This window comes from Schistocerca americana, chromosome 9, assembly GCF_021461395.2.
Source record: "Schistocerca americana isolate TAMUIC-IGC-003095 chromosome 9, iqSchAmer2.1, whole genome shotgun sequence".
NCBI lineage: Eukaryota > Metazoa > Arthropoda > Insecta > Orthoptera > Acrididae > Schistocerca > Schistocerca americana.
Window position 1 is genome coordinate 152,299,028 of NC_060127.1, and position 17,983 is coordinate 152,317,010.

Genomic DNA, 17,983 nt, shown 5'->3' on the forward strand with positions numbered 1-17,983 from the left:
CGCTGGCGATGTGTGCGCGGTCGGATGTGTGGATCCTTGCCATCGGAGGTCGTGTACTGCCTGTTAGAGCATTATTGCAAGTTAAGTTAGTGGAAGGATTGATCATTAAGTAATAAGTCTGCGTAACCAGTGTCTCTTCTGCCTTGTGGCCTCTGGCGATCGGCTTTCCTGTCCCCGCATAGGTGTTATTGAAGACAGTGATCTTTCCTCTTCTTCTCGTTACTGTCCGATAGGAGGTGTAGTTTTGGCAGTTTAATTGTTCAGCTATTCTGTCGTGGGTTAAGAGTAAATTCATGTTTGTTGTTGGTTGATCATGTGGTCGCTCATTCAGGACTGTGTGGTGTAATGTTTTCTTGCACGAGGTTAGCTCTAATTCTGTCAGCAAGTTAAGCCATCTTATTACAAGTTTTCGCTGGCTAAAAGTCGGTGCAGTGACCAGCCTGAGAGTGGCAATTGTGTTTACGGCCGTATTTAAATTGGTCAGTGTTCTGTCTAGCCTGAGCATTCATGAGTGGGTGATTTGTGGCCGCCTTACACGAGTCATTCATATCTATTGTTCTAATGATATTCCAGGACACATTTGTTTAAAAATTTTTTTAAATTCCTCCATTCCTTTATTGCCATTAGTCGTGTGTTTTCTGAGACCTGTTTAATTTTTTAATGGCGGTGTTGGTAGCTTCACTGCCTCACCGTACTTTATTAACAAAGTTCTGTATTTACTTCAGTAGCCTGTTTACTAATGTTCTTTACATTTTTTAAACTGTTGTATTGCTATAAATTACTTGATTGCCGTTAGCGGCGTGTTTAAAAGGCTGTTTATTGCCGTACTGCTAGCTTCTGTAAGATATGAATAAAACATTTGTGTGTGAAAATCTCAACTTGACAGTAAACAACTAGAAATTTGGCCCCGTTTCCCAACTTGTGGTGTGGCTTGTAGTAATCGTAACCACTGTGTGTGTCAAATATTCCCCTGAAAACCATACAGGTTCTTTATTTATCCATTCCGAGACGACTTGAAGCCGACGGTTGTTCCCACATCTTATTAGGCGAGGTAATATGTTGTGTTTTTGATGTTTCCACACGTGTGTGTGTGTGTGTGTGTGTGTGTGTGTGTGTGTGTGTGTGTGTGTGTGCGTGTGTGTTAGACATTGAGTTAGTATTCGTAGCGAGATACTGCGACAAATGTTTTAATGCTACACTTTGTAAATGGTTTTATTGCTGGTCAATAAAGACTGGTCATTAGGCTACAATCAGCTACTGTTTATCTTCCCGGTAGGTGGAAGAATGTAAATGGCATGCTGCAATGTCAATTTTACACACTAGTAAACTGGAACAACCTAGCAAATATAATAAGTACCTCATAGCCTGTTTCATCACATAAAAGGAAGTCTTAAAACTGAGCACCAATTCTAAATTCGGGGTCACCGGATTAAGCATCTAATAATATAAAAATCTGCATAAGTGCGCACCGAGTGTTATGTACAAACTTAATTATGTGTAGAGATATTTTCATCCAGCCCGTAAAGGATAATTTCGACGATTTTTGCCCGTTGTCAAAACTGGCAAGATATCAAAATATGAGACATGTTTGCACCGCCAAGGGACAGTAGACCTTAGTATGTGAAATAATTTTCGACTTGATACGTGTGCCCTTTCCTGAAAAAGACGCTTTTTAACAGTCCTATAAGGACATCCCTAAGCAGGGATGGCTAGAGGACAAATGTAAGGATGTAGAGGCTTATCTCACTAAGGGTAAGATAGACACTGCCTGCAGGAAAATTAAAGAGACCTTTGGAGAAAAGAGAACCACTTGTATGAATATCAAGAGATCAGATGGAAATCCAGTTCTAAGCAAAGAAGGGAAAGCAGAAAGGTGGAAGGAGTATATAGAGAGTTTATACAGGGGCGATGTTCTTGAGGATAATATTATGGAAATGGAAGAGGAGGTAGATGAAGATGAAATGAGAGATATGATACTGCGTGAAGAGTTTGACGGAGCACTGAAAGACCTAAGTCGAAACAAGGCCCCGGGAGTAGACAACATTCCATTAGAACTACTGTCGGCCTTGGGAGAGCCAGTCCTGAGAAAACTCTACCATCTGGTGAGCAAGATGTATGAGACAGGCGAAATACCCTCAGACTTCAAGAAGAATATAATAATTTCAATCCCAAAGAAAGCAGGTGTTGACAGATGTGAAAATTACTGAACTATCACTTTAATAAGTCACAGCTGCAAAATACTAACGCGAATTCTTTACAGACGAATGGGAAAATTGGTAGAAGCCGACCTCGGGTAAGATCAGTTTGGATTCCGTAGAAATGTTGGAACACGTGAGGCAATTCTGACCCTACGACGTATCTTAGAAGAAAGATTAAGGAAAGGCAAACCTACGTTTCTAGCATTTGTAGACTTAGAGAAAGCTTTTGACAATGTTGACTGGAATACTCTCTTTCAAATTCTGAAGGTTGCAGGTGTAAAATAGAAGGACCGAAAGGCTATTTACAATTTGTACAGAAAGCAGAAGGCAGTTATAAGAGTCGAGGGGCATGAAAGGGAAGGAGTGGTTGGGAAGGGAGTGAGAAAGGGCTGTAGCCTCTCCCCGATGCTATTCAATCTGTATATTGAGCAAGCAGTAAAGGAAACAAAAGAAAAGTTCGGAGTAGGTATTAAAATCCATGGAGAAGAAATAAAAACTTTGAGGTTCGCCGATTACATTGTAATTCTGTCAGAGACAGCAAAGGACTTGGAAGAGCAGTTGAACGGAATGGACAGTGTCTTGAAAGGAGGGTATAAGATGAATGTCAACAAAATCAAAACGAGGATAATGGAATGTAGTCGATTTCAGTCGGGTGATACTGAGAGAGTTGGATTAGGAAATGAGACACTTAAAGTAGTAAAGGAGTTTTGGTATTTGGAGAACAACATAACTGATGATGGTCGAAGTAGAGAGGATATAAAATGTAGACTGGGAGTGGCAAGGAAAGCGTTTCTGGAGAAGAAACCTACGGACATCACACACATCCATGCCCGAGGCAGGATTCGGACCTGCGACCGTAGCAGTCGCGCGGTTCCGGACTGAGCACCTAGAACCGCTAGACCACCGCGGCCGGCTATGGAACTGAAACATGGACGATTAATAGTTTAGACAAGAAGAGACAAGAAGGTTTCGAAATGTGGTGCTTCAGAAAAATGCTGAAGATTAGATGGGTAGATCACATAACTAATGAGGAGGTACTGATTAGAATTGGGGAGAATAGGAGTTTGTGGCACAATTTGACCAGAAGAAGGGCTCGGTTGGTAGGACATGTTCTCAGGCATCAAGGGATCACCAATTTAGTACTGGAGGGCAGCGTGGAGGGTAAAAGTCGTAGCGGGAGACCAAGAGATGAATACACTAAGCAGCTTCAGAAGGATGTAGGCTGCTGGGAGATGAAGAAGCTTGCACAGGATAGAGTAGCATGGAGAGCTGTATCAAACCAGTCTCAAGACTGAAGACCACAACAATATAAGGATTCCGGTTTTATCGATTGAGGTACGTAACCCTAAAAATGTGGTAACTTGAGGCGTAATTGAGATATTTATTGGTGGTTTGCTACTCCAAATATGGTAACACAAAATGTTTTCTGTTTATGATTTTGTTCATGCGAACGCGCATGTGATGGCCAATACGCAGTGACCAATTTTCGTCCAACGCGCTGGGCAGCTTCATTCGTTTCTTAGGAGACGGAGGCCCTCAATGTGTGCCATCTTTCGGCCGTTCGGCGGTGACAGAATCGAGGCGCACGCCCTGCAATTTTTCTCAAACGATTTTACAGAAACTAATCGCTAAAAAAATCATTTTTTATTTACTTGTAGCTTGAGAAGCCAGGTACATTATGATGTGCCCATTATTTCGTTAATTGCCAGGGTTATTGTGATATTTACGTGGAAGTGAGACATTGCGGGGAATTCGAAATCGTTTTCAATGAAAAATAGGGGTTGTTATGATTTCTGTATGGTGTAAGTTGGGGCTGTAGGTTGCAGGAGCTATTCAGAGATGAAGAGGCTTGCAAGGAATATAATAGCATGGAAAGCCGCATCAAATCATCTACATCTACATCCATAGCCCGCAAGTCACCTGACGGTGTGTGGCGGAGGGTACCTTGGGTACCTCTATCGGTTCTCCCTTCTATTCCGGTCTCGTATTGTTCGTGGTGGTGGTTGTTGGGATGTTTAAGGGGGACTAAACAGCTAAGGTCATCAGTCCCTCATTCCAAAAACAAGCGAGACAAAGTCGCAGAGCAGATAAAACCCAAAGGGGAAGGAGACTGCCCCCCCCCCCCCCAGGTGCTAAAGAACACAAATTAGGCAACGAACACTACAGAAAAGAAGAGTACAGACGAACACCAGACAGAAAGAAATAGAAGAAAAGAAGATGGCCGGAGACTGGTTGACTGACCACGACAACAAAAAAGGGAAAGAGTCAACCATCCGATGAGACACCAAAACAGCAACAAATATAGAGAGACGCGAGGACAAAAGACACAGAAACGGAAAAGTGCAGGACCCCCCTAAATGGATCCATAAAAAGGACTACCACGGATAAAATGTAAAACATTGTCAGCCATGGAGGCATTGTCGCATAAAATCAAAGGCAAAGTGCCCGGGAAATTAAAAGACTGCCGAAGGGCGCGCAGTCGGGGACACTCCAATAAAATGTGGGCGACCGTCAGCCGGGACGTGGAAAGAAGGATTGTCGGTATGCCTTTGTGTGGACTCTAATCTCTCTGATTTTATCCTCACGGTCTCTTCGCACGATGTACGTAGGAGGGAGCAATATACTGCTTGGTTCCTCGGTGAAGGTATGTTATCGAAACTTCAACAAAAGCCCGTACCGAGCTACTGAGCGTCTCTCCTGGAGAGTCTTCCACTGGAGTTTATCTATCATCTGCATAACGCTTTCGCGATTACCAAATGATCCTGTAACGAAGCGCGCTGCTCTCCGTTGGATCTTCTCTATCCCTTCTATCAACCCTATCTGGTACGGATCCCACACTGGTGAGCAGTATTCAAGCAGTGGGCGAACAAGCGTACTGTAACCTACTTCCTTTGTTTTCGGATTACATTTCCTTAGGATTCTTCCAATGAATCTCAGTCTGGCATGAGCTTTACCGAAGATCACTCCTAATGCGTACTCCCAGATAATTTATGGAATTAACTGCTTCCAGTTGCTGACCTGCTATACCGTAGCTTAATGATAAAAGGTATTTGTTTCTATGTATTCGCAGCACGTTACACATGTCTACATTGAGATTCAATTGCCATTCCGTGCACCATGAATTCGCTGCAGGTCCTCCTGCATTTCAGTACAATTTTCCATTGATACAACCTCTCGATATACCACAGTATCATCCGCAAAAAGCCTCAGTGAACTTCCGATGTCATCCACATGGTCATTTATGTATATTGTGAATAGCAACGGTCCTACGACACTCCCCTGCGGCGCACCTGAAATCACTCTTACTTCGGAAGACTTCTCTCTGGACTGAACACCATAACAACAAAACAGCATGTTACATAATATGTTACTATGTGTGAAATTTTGCTAACATACAAGTATTTTGCTTTAGACATCTGGAGATATCTATCTGTCAGAAACATTGAGAAAACTGATCTGATGTGGCACATTCATTTGCGGTCGCCAGCGATAAAGCTACAGTGAAATATCTGCAACATTCATATTTCATAAACGATTTGAGACATCAAAATGAGTTGTTGGCAAATGATAACATGCAAAGAGGCGAGTATTTTACTGCGTGGTTATTATGCAAAACTTCATTATCTACTATGTTATTCCGCTAACTACAGACTTTTTCGATGAAAGATGTAATTTTTAAGATTCATCGATAGCTGGTGAAACGAGAAATACTATGGATCTTGGAACAACATAAGTGGAAACATTATGTGCTTATATTGTACCAAGGATGTGCTTTTTCATTACATACTGACCTTACCTTCCATCAGTTCTTCACTTTATCACTGCTTCACTATTGTCTCACAACTGTATCTGCAATAACATGTTTGTGAAGTGAGTCCATGAAAACTCCGCTATCTTTTGGCAAAAGGAGCAAATTTTAACATGGTAACAAGAGAACTGTGTAGGTTTTACTCAAAATTCGCCACTCATCACCTTTCTCTGAAAGTTACAAATGGTTAGCAAGCCAGGCGAAAATAAATTGCTGCATTTTCTGTGGAGTTCTTTTCAGATACTAAACAAACTGGAGGTGACATCTTTTTGAATGGTCACCATGCAAGTGGGAGCATGGATAGCCCTCGCTTAATATTTACAAAAAATGTGAGATGGGCTTCTGTGTAAATGGCACTTCCCCTCCAGCGCTCAGCATTTCCCCTACAGCGCCTGCCTGCAACCCCCACCACTAACGGTCTCCCCACACGTGTCCTGCATTCTGTACATCTAGCGGCCACGTTTTCTGTCCAGACTCTAGCCATGCGGGCTCCACAACAAAAGGTGTTCCATGTTTCGTGGAGCTTAAGTGTGTTACTCTGGAACAATGTCGTTTTCGGCATCAGTATGGACTGCAACCAACGGACGATGTTGATTTACAATCAAGAAATGAGACAAGCAGCTTCCAGGAACTGATAGTTTGCTTACGATGTCGGGCCACCTCGCCAAGCGCGCAGTTTCAGAGGCTGTTGTTGAAATAATCTGCACATCCCTCCTGAGGAGCCCTTCTTGTAAGACAATCTGACGAGGAAGTATGCAGTTACCTCGTTCTACAGTCCGTGATGTCGTCCGTAAAAGGTTGCGCCTACAGGTGTAAAAAATGCAGCTTCAGCACAGAATCAAGCCTGAGGACAGGGTATGATGGAAGACATTTGTGAAGCCAGTTCTGCCTAAAATGGATGAAAACGAGGTATTCCTCGATTTTGTCTGTTCAGATGAGAAATCATTCAGTATTAGTGACCAGGTAAATGTACCAGGTGTACCGGTATGAAATGAGCGTTAAGATACAAATGTGTCAATAGGGAACATTTGTTGTGAACGAGCCTTAATTTTTTTTTGTTTGGTTGGTATGACATCTGTCAAAGATATTTAGTATACATCAAGTCATAGAACAAACAACATCATATGTTTTCATCGTGTTAACAATGTCGCATTTCGTACCAGAAAATGATGATTGGCGGAAAGCATTAATTTTTTGTTTTCATTTGAAAAAAAAGTGGAGCAGAATCGCATCTAATGCTTGTCGAAGCATATGGTGATCATGCTCTATCAGCAGCAACATGCAAAAGGTGGTTTCAACGGTTCAGAAATAATGATTTTGATGTAAGGAATGAAGAACGTGGAAGACCACCAAAAAAGTTCGAAGACGCCGAATTGCAAGCAATATTGGATGAAGATGATACTTTGAATCAGAAGCAAATGGCAGCAATGCTAAATGTTGCACAATAAATAATTTTTGACCGTTTGAAAGCTATGGGAAAGATCCAAAAGTGTGGAAAATGGGTGCCTCATTAATTGAATGAAAGACAGATGGAAAACCAAAAACCAATTTGTCAAATTTCCTTTGAAAGACATGAAAGAAAATCAATTTTGCATCGAATTGTTACTGGCGATGAAAAATGGATTTATTTTAAGAATCCTAAACTGGAAAAATCATGGGTTAATCAGGGACAACCATCAATATCGACCGCAAAACCAGATCGATTCGGCTCTGTGTTTGGTGGGATCAGAAACGTGTGGTGTATCATGAGCGCCTAAAACCCGGTTAAACTGTGAATACTAATCGCTACAGACAACAAATGGTCAATTTGAACTATGCATTGATCGAAAAAAGGCCAGAATGGGCCAGAAGACATGGCAAAGTAATTTTTTTACATGACAATGCACCTGCACACAAAGCAAAACTGGTTCAGGATACAATCAAAACACTTGGCTGGGAGCTGTTACCCCACCCGTCGTATTCATCAGACTTGGCCCCTTCCGACTACCATTTGTTTTCATCAATGGGACACGCATTGGCTGAGGAACACTTCGATTCCTACGAAGAAGTCGAAAATTGATTGTCTGATTGGTTTGCTTCAAAAGACGAACATTTCTATTGGCGTGGTGTCCACAAATTGCCAGAAAGGTGGTCAAAATGTATAGAAAGCAATGGTCAGTACTTTGAATAAAATGTTTTTACTTTTCAATTCAAAATTACTGTTTCAGTTTCACAAAAAAACGCTCATTTCGTACAGGTACACCTGGTATATTATGAGAATTTTGAAGGGCAGTATATAGTTAGCAGGATTTATGGTACTCCTTAATTGCAGATTTTGCTTTATTTTCAGTTTTGCTATTTTACACACGTGAAGCGACTGTATCAGTGCTGAAGTACACATTGAGTACGGAGCGAGTGGTAGGTTCCCATGTTGGCTGGCTGGCTGAGGTGGTTGGCCATCCAGCGCTTTCAGTGTCAGTGGGGTGAGTTGCCGATGCAGATATCGCTCGTGACGTCAGCAAAGAGAGAAGTACATTTACTCTGACTCGAATCTAGTAACTGTTATTAATAAAAATTCGTAGCAAATGTCGCCTTTTACCAATCACAAATAAGGACGAATCTATGGGTCATAAATACTAACTTTCAGTAATCGTACAATGTCAGGAAACATGTGTTGTTGTTGTGGTCTTCAGTCCTGAGGCTGGTTTGATCCAGCTCTCCATGCTACTCTATCCTGTGCAAGCTTCTTCTTCTCCCAGTACCTAATGCAGCCTACATCCTTCTGAATCTGCTTAGTGTATTCATCTCTTGGTCTCCCTCTACGTTTTTTACCCTCCACGCTGCCCTCCAGTACTAAATTGGTGACCCCTTGATGCCTCAGAACATGTCCTACCAACCGATCACTTCTAGTCAAGTTGTGCTACAAACTCCTCTTCTCCCCAGTTCTATTCAATACCTCCTCATTAGTTACGTGATCTACCCATCTAATCTTCAGCTTTCTTCCGTAGCACCACATTTCGAAAGCTTCTATTCTCTTCTTGTCTAAACTATTTATCGTCCATGTTTCACTTCCATACATGGCTACACTCCATACGAAACAGCTTCCTGACAAATCAATACTCAATGTTAACAAATTTCTGTTCTTCAGAAACGCTTTCCTTGCCATTGCCAGTCTACATTTTATATCCTCTCTACTTCGACCATCATCAGTTATTTTGCTCCCCACTACCAAAACTCCTTTACTACACTTTCCATTCCGTTCAACTGCACTTCCAGGAAACGTTGATATTAATAAATACATGAATAACTTTGACATAGCCGAAGATATACGATCTTGTACGAACTATACCGATTGTATGCGCACCATAGTCGGCAGTCGTCGACAGGATTCCTCATGAGCTAGCCATGTAGTAGAGTAGACCATGTTCTTGTAGCGTTTACTAGTTAGCTTATACTCAGTGTGGACGGTGTTTCTTAAATAAACACACCATAATGGCATCCTGTGTAAAAATTATTTGCACTTCATTAATCGAGCGGCGCTGGTATGGCTCTGCAACGGGACACAAAACTACGAGAGCTTCTCCACGTAACAGGTAGGAAGAATAACTACGCGGCGGTTCAGTAAGTCAGTTCAAGGATGGAGTGGCTTAATTATCGCAAAAATCGGGTGGGAAGGCGTCGCCAGTTATACTCTAAACCCCTTATTCCACGACCTACGGACTCACCGGATAAATTGAGACATTTCTGGAGTTTTACTGCGAGTGGGGCGTTCTTACGAAGGTAGGGCGTATCCAAATGCAGTAGAAGTGCCATATCCTGAGTCCCAAACGGTAACAGGCACATATAACGTGGTTGATGCTAAAAAAAGTCTCTGGAGACGAAGTGAAAGCCATTTGGCTGTTACTAGCGTGAGTCCCAGGTGTCGAAAGAAGCACCTCTTTTGTGAATAAGTGGATTAAAAATGTGAGTAGTACAATTGGTAGGAGGTATTGACAAGAGGCAACTAATGTTAAGAAATCGTGCATAATGATGTTTTGTCAAATGTTTGTCAATAAACACGAGGCCGCCTGAGTTGGATGGCCATGTAGATAAGAAAGCGAGCGGAAAGTGGCGCCTGGCGTGACATTCAAAGTGCACGGACAACTGGACAGTCTGGTAGCGCCTAGATGTCAAGGCCGATGCGTGAAGGAGTGCTAAGGTGACGTAACTAGCAGCGTGACTCTGTACGAGGTGTTTGTAAACAGAAGCTGTAGGTAGCAGCAATATTAAAGGATGTTTGCGAAAACATATTCTAATCACCACAGTTTAGTTATGAGATAGTTTAACAGCAGAATATGATTTAATTTCTAAAGACTTTGGAAAGTTGAAAAACATTTGTCTGTCATTTGGAAAGAGAGCGAAAACAAGTAATAATAAGCAAACTGTATGGAAAATCTAAAAGTTTATTAATGCGTGGCGTCTAACATTTTTCTGTTTGTTACTTGTAACTATAATAAAATTGAAGATGCCTGGAATCATGGGAAATTTGGAGCCATGATAACAAGATGACAGGAGCTGAAAGCCAAACCAGAGCTCCAGTTAGTACGCATAAAGACGCGGTTGAAGACTGCCTAACCATGGCTGCCAACTCTGAGGTATGATAGATCGACAGCAGTCGCACTGGATCGGTCAGTAAACAGTGGAATATGATTTAAATAAAGATCGCTGCCGGTATAGCTTTCGGGGTATAAGGACGTGGTCCACGAAACTTTTCTGTTCCTAAAGTTTCGTCCAAAACTGCGCTGTACATCATCAGAGTCGTAGCTCCTCCTTTGAGTCTTCCCGCCCGACCGGTCGGACGTCTGAGAGCGATATATATACTGTAGAAAAATGGGTGTGGCCAGAGTTAAACGTGATAAGCAGAGATGATCGTTGTCAAAGATAAAACTTGACTAACGATTGTTGTCAAATATAAAGAACTGTTAAGCGATTCTGTAGAGCTACCGTCCATAGTAGCAAATTACCATCGTCCCTTCTTTTCTATTGGAACCATCCCTATTTCAATGGCTTCTCTACATAGCCATGATTAGTTCATCGTCGTGGATAAAATTTTTGTTTCAGAAAACTTGTGTACGTTTCTTCCTGACTGAAGAGTATGTTCTGCCAGAGCCGATTTGTCTACCCTTGTCGGCAAAGACTTCTGTGTTCCTTTAGCCCTGTATTCACGCTTCTCTCTGTTGTTCATTGTAAACTTGACCACATCTACACGAATTGTATACACATCAAAAAATTAATCCATTTCTTCTACTTCAATCATTATCGTACATCAAAAAAGTTTTGCATCACCCCAGTTCACGGAAGTCCTGAAGACAGACGTTAGCTATGGATATTGTATCACAGACACAGTCCCTTTGATTGTTCAGAGATGCCACTAAACCAACCCAAAGATGTAAACAAGCGTGCATGATAAGTGCCTATTAGACGAAGAGGGTCCAACAGCCGATCAGTTCCAGTCATTCCACCGAGATGGAGGTACACGGTGTGGTGTCACCGCCAGACACCACACTTGCTAGGTGGTAGCTTAAATCGGCCGCGGTCCATTTAGTACATGTCGGACCCGCGTGTCGCCACTGTGTAATCGCAGACCTAGCGCCACCACCAAGGCAGGTCTCGTGATACGAGAGAGCACTCGCCCAGTTGTACGAGAACCTAACTACCGACCAGATGTACGAAGCCTTTCTCTCTCATTAGCCGAGAGACAGAATAGCCCTCAGCTAAGTTAATGGCTACGAACTAGCAAGGCGCCATTAGCCATACAGTGATTGAACTTAAAGTCTCCTGTGTATCGTCAAGATCGATGTACCTCAATGATTTAGTAAAGTTAAGTATTAAACCTGCTCCGTACTTTTCTTCCTAACATTAATTACGTATCCTGTTCCAGTACTTCACGCCCGTCTGCGTTAGTCTAGAGTGCATTTTCAGCCCTCTCAACTTCACGGTGTCGGCCCAGCTACCGACACAACATTGGCGACGAGGGAAAAGAGTTCTTTCTGATTGCTTACATTTAATTGTGTCATGGCTTCGCCACATTCCCCAGATGTACTGTCCGAATTTTATCGCTTGCAGAATCAGCAGACGCAGGCGTTACTGGATGCCCTTGGACAGCTCGTCCAGGGTCAACGTACCATTCAAACCGATGCGGCCGCCGCCGCTTCTTCGCTACCGCTGCCACTAAACGCTGTTGCACCTCCCTTTCGACCATACGTGGCAGCCGATGAGACCTGGCACGAGTGGTCTCGCCAGTTCAACTTTCATCTCGCAGCCTACAGAATTCAAGGTAATGAGCGGCAGCCGTTTTTGCTTTCTTGTGTCGGTGTGTCCACATACCGTGTGATAGTGAAATTGTTTCCCCGACGCGACGTAGCAACTCTGTCCTACGAGGAAATTTTGTCTGCATTAGATGCCTATTTCAAAGAAACAGTTAATGTGGTTGCAAAACGGTATACGTTCTTTCGTACAAAACGTACGGCCGGTCAAACTAATAGGGAGTGGGTAGCAACATTGCAAGGACTTACTAGGGACTGTGCCTTTGAATGTGACTGTGGTCTTTCTTATTCAGATACAATGGTGCGTGATGCAATTGCACAGAACGTTTCTGATGTTCGCATACGGGAGCAAATTTTGAAACTAGTTAATCCCTCCCTTCAACAAGTGATAGACATATTGGATAGACAGGACACACTTGACTGTGCTCAGGAATCTTTTGAAACTTCGCCAGCCGTGTGTAACATTAACCGGCCCGCTGGACGCGCTGCGCGGCCCGGTAACCGGGCCTCGCGCACGTCCGCACAGCGGCCGCCGCGTGCTAAGCCAGGTGTGCCGCGCCAGCCCACAAATGTAGTGAAATCATGCCCGCGGTGTGCTACTAGACATTCGCGTGAACATTGCCCGTCACGCCAAGCTATTTGCTTTTTCTGCAATAAGAAAGGACATGTTCAAAGTGTTTGCCAGAAAAAGCTCAGATCAGACAATCACAATCATTCCAGGCCCTTTGCTTCGCGCCGGAATCGAACCAAGGACACTCAGGCTCATGGACCTTCGCCTATGGACATTCATGTCGTTAATTCCGCTTCGTCCAGTGACACTTTCTCTAACAGTGACTGTGATCGTCCCACAAAAACTGTGCGTCGACGTCGCCGGAAATCACGTCAATTAGCAAGTGATTCTGTACCAGTGTCTGTTCCAATTGCACAAAACAGTCGCTCTTGTCGTCAGCAGAACAATAAACTTTTTGTGGACTTAGACTTTGAAGGCAAAGTGATACCATTCCAGCTCGATACCGGAGCTGCAGTTTCATTGCTCAATCATGACACGTACAAACAACTGGGCAAACCTCCGTTGCGTTCCGCAAAGGTTAAGCTAACTACATATTCCGGACAGAAAATTCCTGTGTTAGGACAGTGCAGCCTTCTTGCAACATACAAGGGACAAACAAAACTTGTGTCATTTTACGTTCTTCGTTCTTCTTCTGCAGTGAACTTGTTTGGTCTAGATTTATTTCAGTTGTTTAACATGTCTATTGTAAATCAGGTCCTATCAGTGAATCAGACTGTGCCTGCAGACAGTGTTTCTCGGCTGTGTGACGAATTTGCAGACATTTTTGCACCGGGCTTAGGTTGCGCTAAAAACTATGAAGCACATTTAGAACTGAAGGTAAACGCGCAACCGAAATTTTTCAGGGCGCGCAATGTTCCCCACGCATTGCGTGATGAGGTCGCAAGAACGTTACACGATCTCGAATCACAGGGTGTAATTGAACGTGTGCAAGCTTCTCTCTGGGCCTCACCCTTAGTAATTTTGCCAAAACCTTCCGGAAAATTGAGACTTTGCGTGGACTTCAAGGCCACAGTGAATCCACAGCTAGTGACTGCTACTTTTCCTTTGCCCCGCCCGGAAGATCTTTTTGCTAAACTGTGCCCGGGAAAATATTTTTCAAAGTTGGACCTAGCCGATGCGTACTTGCAAATACCGGTGGACGACGAATCCCAGCGCGTATTGGTGGTTAACACGCATCTTGGATTGTACCGCTTCAAAAGACTGCCATTCGGGTGTGCATCCGCCCCTGCCTTGTTTCAGCAATATTTACAAACTATTTGTGCGTCGGTCCCTACTGCAGCAAACTATCTGGACGATATAGTGATCTCCGGACAGACAGAAGAAGATCATCTTGCGAACTTACGAACATTATTTCAGGTCTTGCGGCAAAATGGTCTTCGCTTGAGGAAGGACAAATGTGTGTTTTTTGCTCGTGACTTACCATACCTGGGACATGTCATTAATGCCCAAGGCATACATCCGAGTCCAGAGCACCTCCGTGCCATACAAGAATTGCCTTCCCCTCAAAATGTGAAACAGCTACAGAGTGTGTTGGGTAAAATTAATTATTACAATAAATATGTGCGCAATGCCTCTTCCATTTCAGCTCCGCTTCATCGCTTACGCCGTAAAGGTGTTCCGTTCGTCTGGACGACGGAATGTGAACGCGCCTTTCGCCAGTTGAAATCGGCGTTGCTTTCTAATACTTGCCTTACGCCATTCGATCCCCAGAAACCCCTTTTGTTGATGGAAGATGCATCGGATTTCGGGATCGGTGCTGTGCTTGCGCACAAAGTTGGCTCCCATGATCGCCCTATTGCCTTTGCGTCCAAATTGCTCTCGTCTGCGCAAAGAAATTATTCACAGATAGAGAAAGAAGCTTTGGCTCTCGTGTTTGGTGTTACTAAGTTCCATGATTTCTTGTATGGTCGTCACTTTACCATCATCACAGACCACAAACCTTTGACCTCGCTTTTTCATCCGACCAAGCCTGTACCTCCACGTACAGCGCAGAAATTCATTCGCTGGTCTATTTTCCTCTCGCAGTACCGCTACGATATCTTGTATCGGTCCACTGCTAAGCACGGAAACGCCGATGCGTTGTCCCGTTTGCCTGTTGCTGAGGATAAAGCATTCGATTCTTCCGAACTTGCTTGCATGTTCATTGATTCGGAAACCGATGAAGTGGTCGAATCGTTTCCGATTGATTTTCGTCGTGTCGCTACAGCCACAGTTGCTGACCCTGTCCTTGCTACTGTTTTACGTTTTGTTGCTACGCAATGGCCTTTGTCAAAGTCTCGGATCGAGGATCCGTTGGTTCGCCGATTTTTTGCTCATAAGGAGAGACTTTTTGTTCGACGTGGTGTTTTGTTGTTGCGTTCTGATAATGATCAGTCCAGAGTCGTGGTCCCACGTTCGTTACAGTCCTCTGTTTTACGGCTTCTTCACCAAGGACATTGGGGTATGGTGCGAACGAAACAACTTGCTCGTCAGCACTGTACTTGGTTCGGAATCGATGCTGCGATTACGAATATGTGTTCTTCGTGCCCGGCGTGTGCCGAACAACAATCCGCACCGCCGCGGAAAGTCTTTGCATGGCCAAAAGCCACTTCCCCTTGGCAACGCTTGCACATTGATTTTGCTGGTCCATTCTGGAATGCTCGATGGTTGGTTCTGGTCGACGCCTTCAGTAATTTTCCTTTTGTTGTCCGGATGTCTTCCACGACGTCCTCCGCCACCATCCAAGCGTTGTCTGCTATCTTTTGCATTGAAGGTCTTCCGCAGACTATTGTTTCCGACAATGGCCCACAATTCATGTCCGCAGAATTTCAGTCATTCTGCCAGGCCAATGGTATTCAACATCTGACATCCGCGCCGTTTTCGCCTCAGTCCAACGGTGCCGCTGAACGATTGGTCCGGACTTTCAAGTCACAGATGTTGAAATTGAAAGAGTCGCATTCTCCGGAGGACGCATTGTTGCTCTTTTTGTCTTCGTATCGCTCTCAGCCCCGAGATGGTCGCTCGCCGGCTGAGTTGCTCCACGGTCGTCCTCATCGCACCTTGATGTCTTTGCTGCATCCGCCGCATCAATTTCCTGTGCAGCGGCAGACTCCTGCTTTTGCTCCAGGCGACGTTGTATTTTATCGCAACTATCGAGGTTCACGGCGTTGGCTCGCAGGGCGCATTCTTCGCTGCCTCGGCCGCGCGATTTATTTGGTTTTGGGGGCCTCTGGTGAGGTGCGTCGGCATCTCAATCAGCTGCGCCTCTGTCGTCGCTCGGGTTCTGCCGCTCCCCGTCTGCTTTCAGCGACGGTGCCGTCCGGTCAGCGCCCTGGGGACCCATCTACTGGCTCGCCTCATCCCCAGGTGTTACCGACGATGCCTTCCATTTTGCCCCATGGCGACGCGCCGCCGCCGCCGCCGCAGCAGCAGCAGCCGCCGCCGCAGCCGCCGCTTGTTCTCCCGCCGGCGCCGCCCGCATTCGACGCTTCGTTGCAGCCGCCAAGCGCCTCCCAGGGTCACGCGCCGCCGATCGCTTCCCGTGACCAGCTGTCCTCCGCCATGGAACTCCCGCCCGCTCCGGACCACATGACGTTATCGCGCGTCGGCTACCCCGACGCAATGGAGGTTGATCCTTCGGTCCCTCCTGTCTCTTTACGGGCGCATACACCGCATGTTGACGTGCACCCTGGACTAGTTTTTCAGGCGTTTCCTAGCTACCCTCGGACCGAATGGCCGGGTGCGGGTGGCACAGCCTCGCCTGTTGTTAGGCTCCCCACCTCATCGCATACGTCAACATGTGGTCCTCCCCACGGCGGGCGGAAGCCTTATCACACGACCGTTCGCCGATTTGCGGGGGAGGAATGTGGTGTCACCGCCAGACACCACACTTGCTAGGTGGTAGCTTAAATCGGCCGCGGTCCATTTAGTACATGTCGGACCCGCGTGTCGCCACTGTGTAATCGCAGACCTAGCGCCACCACCAAGGCAGGTCTCGTGATACGAGAGAGCACTCGCCCAGTTGTACGAGAACCTAACTACCGACCAGATGTACGAAGCCTTTCTCTCTCATTAGCCGAGAGACAGAATAGCCCTCAGCTAAGTTAATGGCTACGAACTAGCAAGGCGCCATTAGCCATACAGTGATTGAACTTAAAGTCTCCTGTGTATCGTCAAGATCGATGTACCTCAATGATTTAGTAAAGTTAAGTATTAAACCTGCTCCGTACTTTTCTTCCTAACATTAATTACGTATCCTGTTCCAGTACTTCACGCCCGTCTGCGATAGTCTAGAGTGCATTTTCAGCCCTCTCAACTTCACGGTGTCGGCCCAGCTACCGACACAACACACGGCTCGTGTTGTCTGTAGTTCAACCATGCTTAGACGGTCAACACCGCGGTTCCATCGCGTCCACGTTGTTACTTTGTGACAGGAATGGGAAATGTCCAGGCGTCACGGAGTGAACCAAAGCGATGTTGTTCGGACATGGAGGAGATACAGAGAGACAACTGTCGATGGCATGCCTCCCTCAGTCCACCACCCAAGGGCTACTACTGCAGTGGATGACCGCGACCTAAGAATTATGGCTCGGAGGAACACTGACCGCAACACCACCACGTTGAATAATGCTTTTCGTGCAGCCACAAGTCGTCATGTTACTACCCAAACTGTGCGCAGTAGGCTGCATGATGCGTAACTTCACTCCCGACGTCCATGGCGTCTTTGCAACAACGACACCATGTAGCGCGATACAGATGGGCGGAACAATATGCTGAATGGACCGTTCAGGAGTGACTCTTCCCCGATGAGTGTCGCATATGCCTTCAACCAGACAATCGTCGGAGACGTGTTTGGAGGCAACCCAGTCAAGCTGAACGCCTTAGACACACTGTCCAGCGAGTGTAGCAAGGTGGAGGTTCCCTGCTGTTTTGGTGGTGGTAGTGGTTGTTGGGATGTTTAAGGGAGACTAAACAGCTAAGGTCATCAGTCCCCCATTCCAAAAACAAGCGAGACAAAGTCGCAGAGCAGATAAAACCCCAAGGGGAAGGAGACTGCCCCCCCCCCTCCAGGTGCTAAAGATCACAAATTAGGAATGGCATTATGTGGTGCCGATGTACGCCGCTGATGGTCATGGAAGCCGTC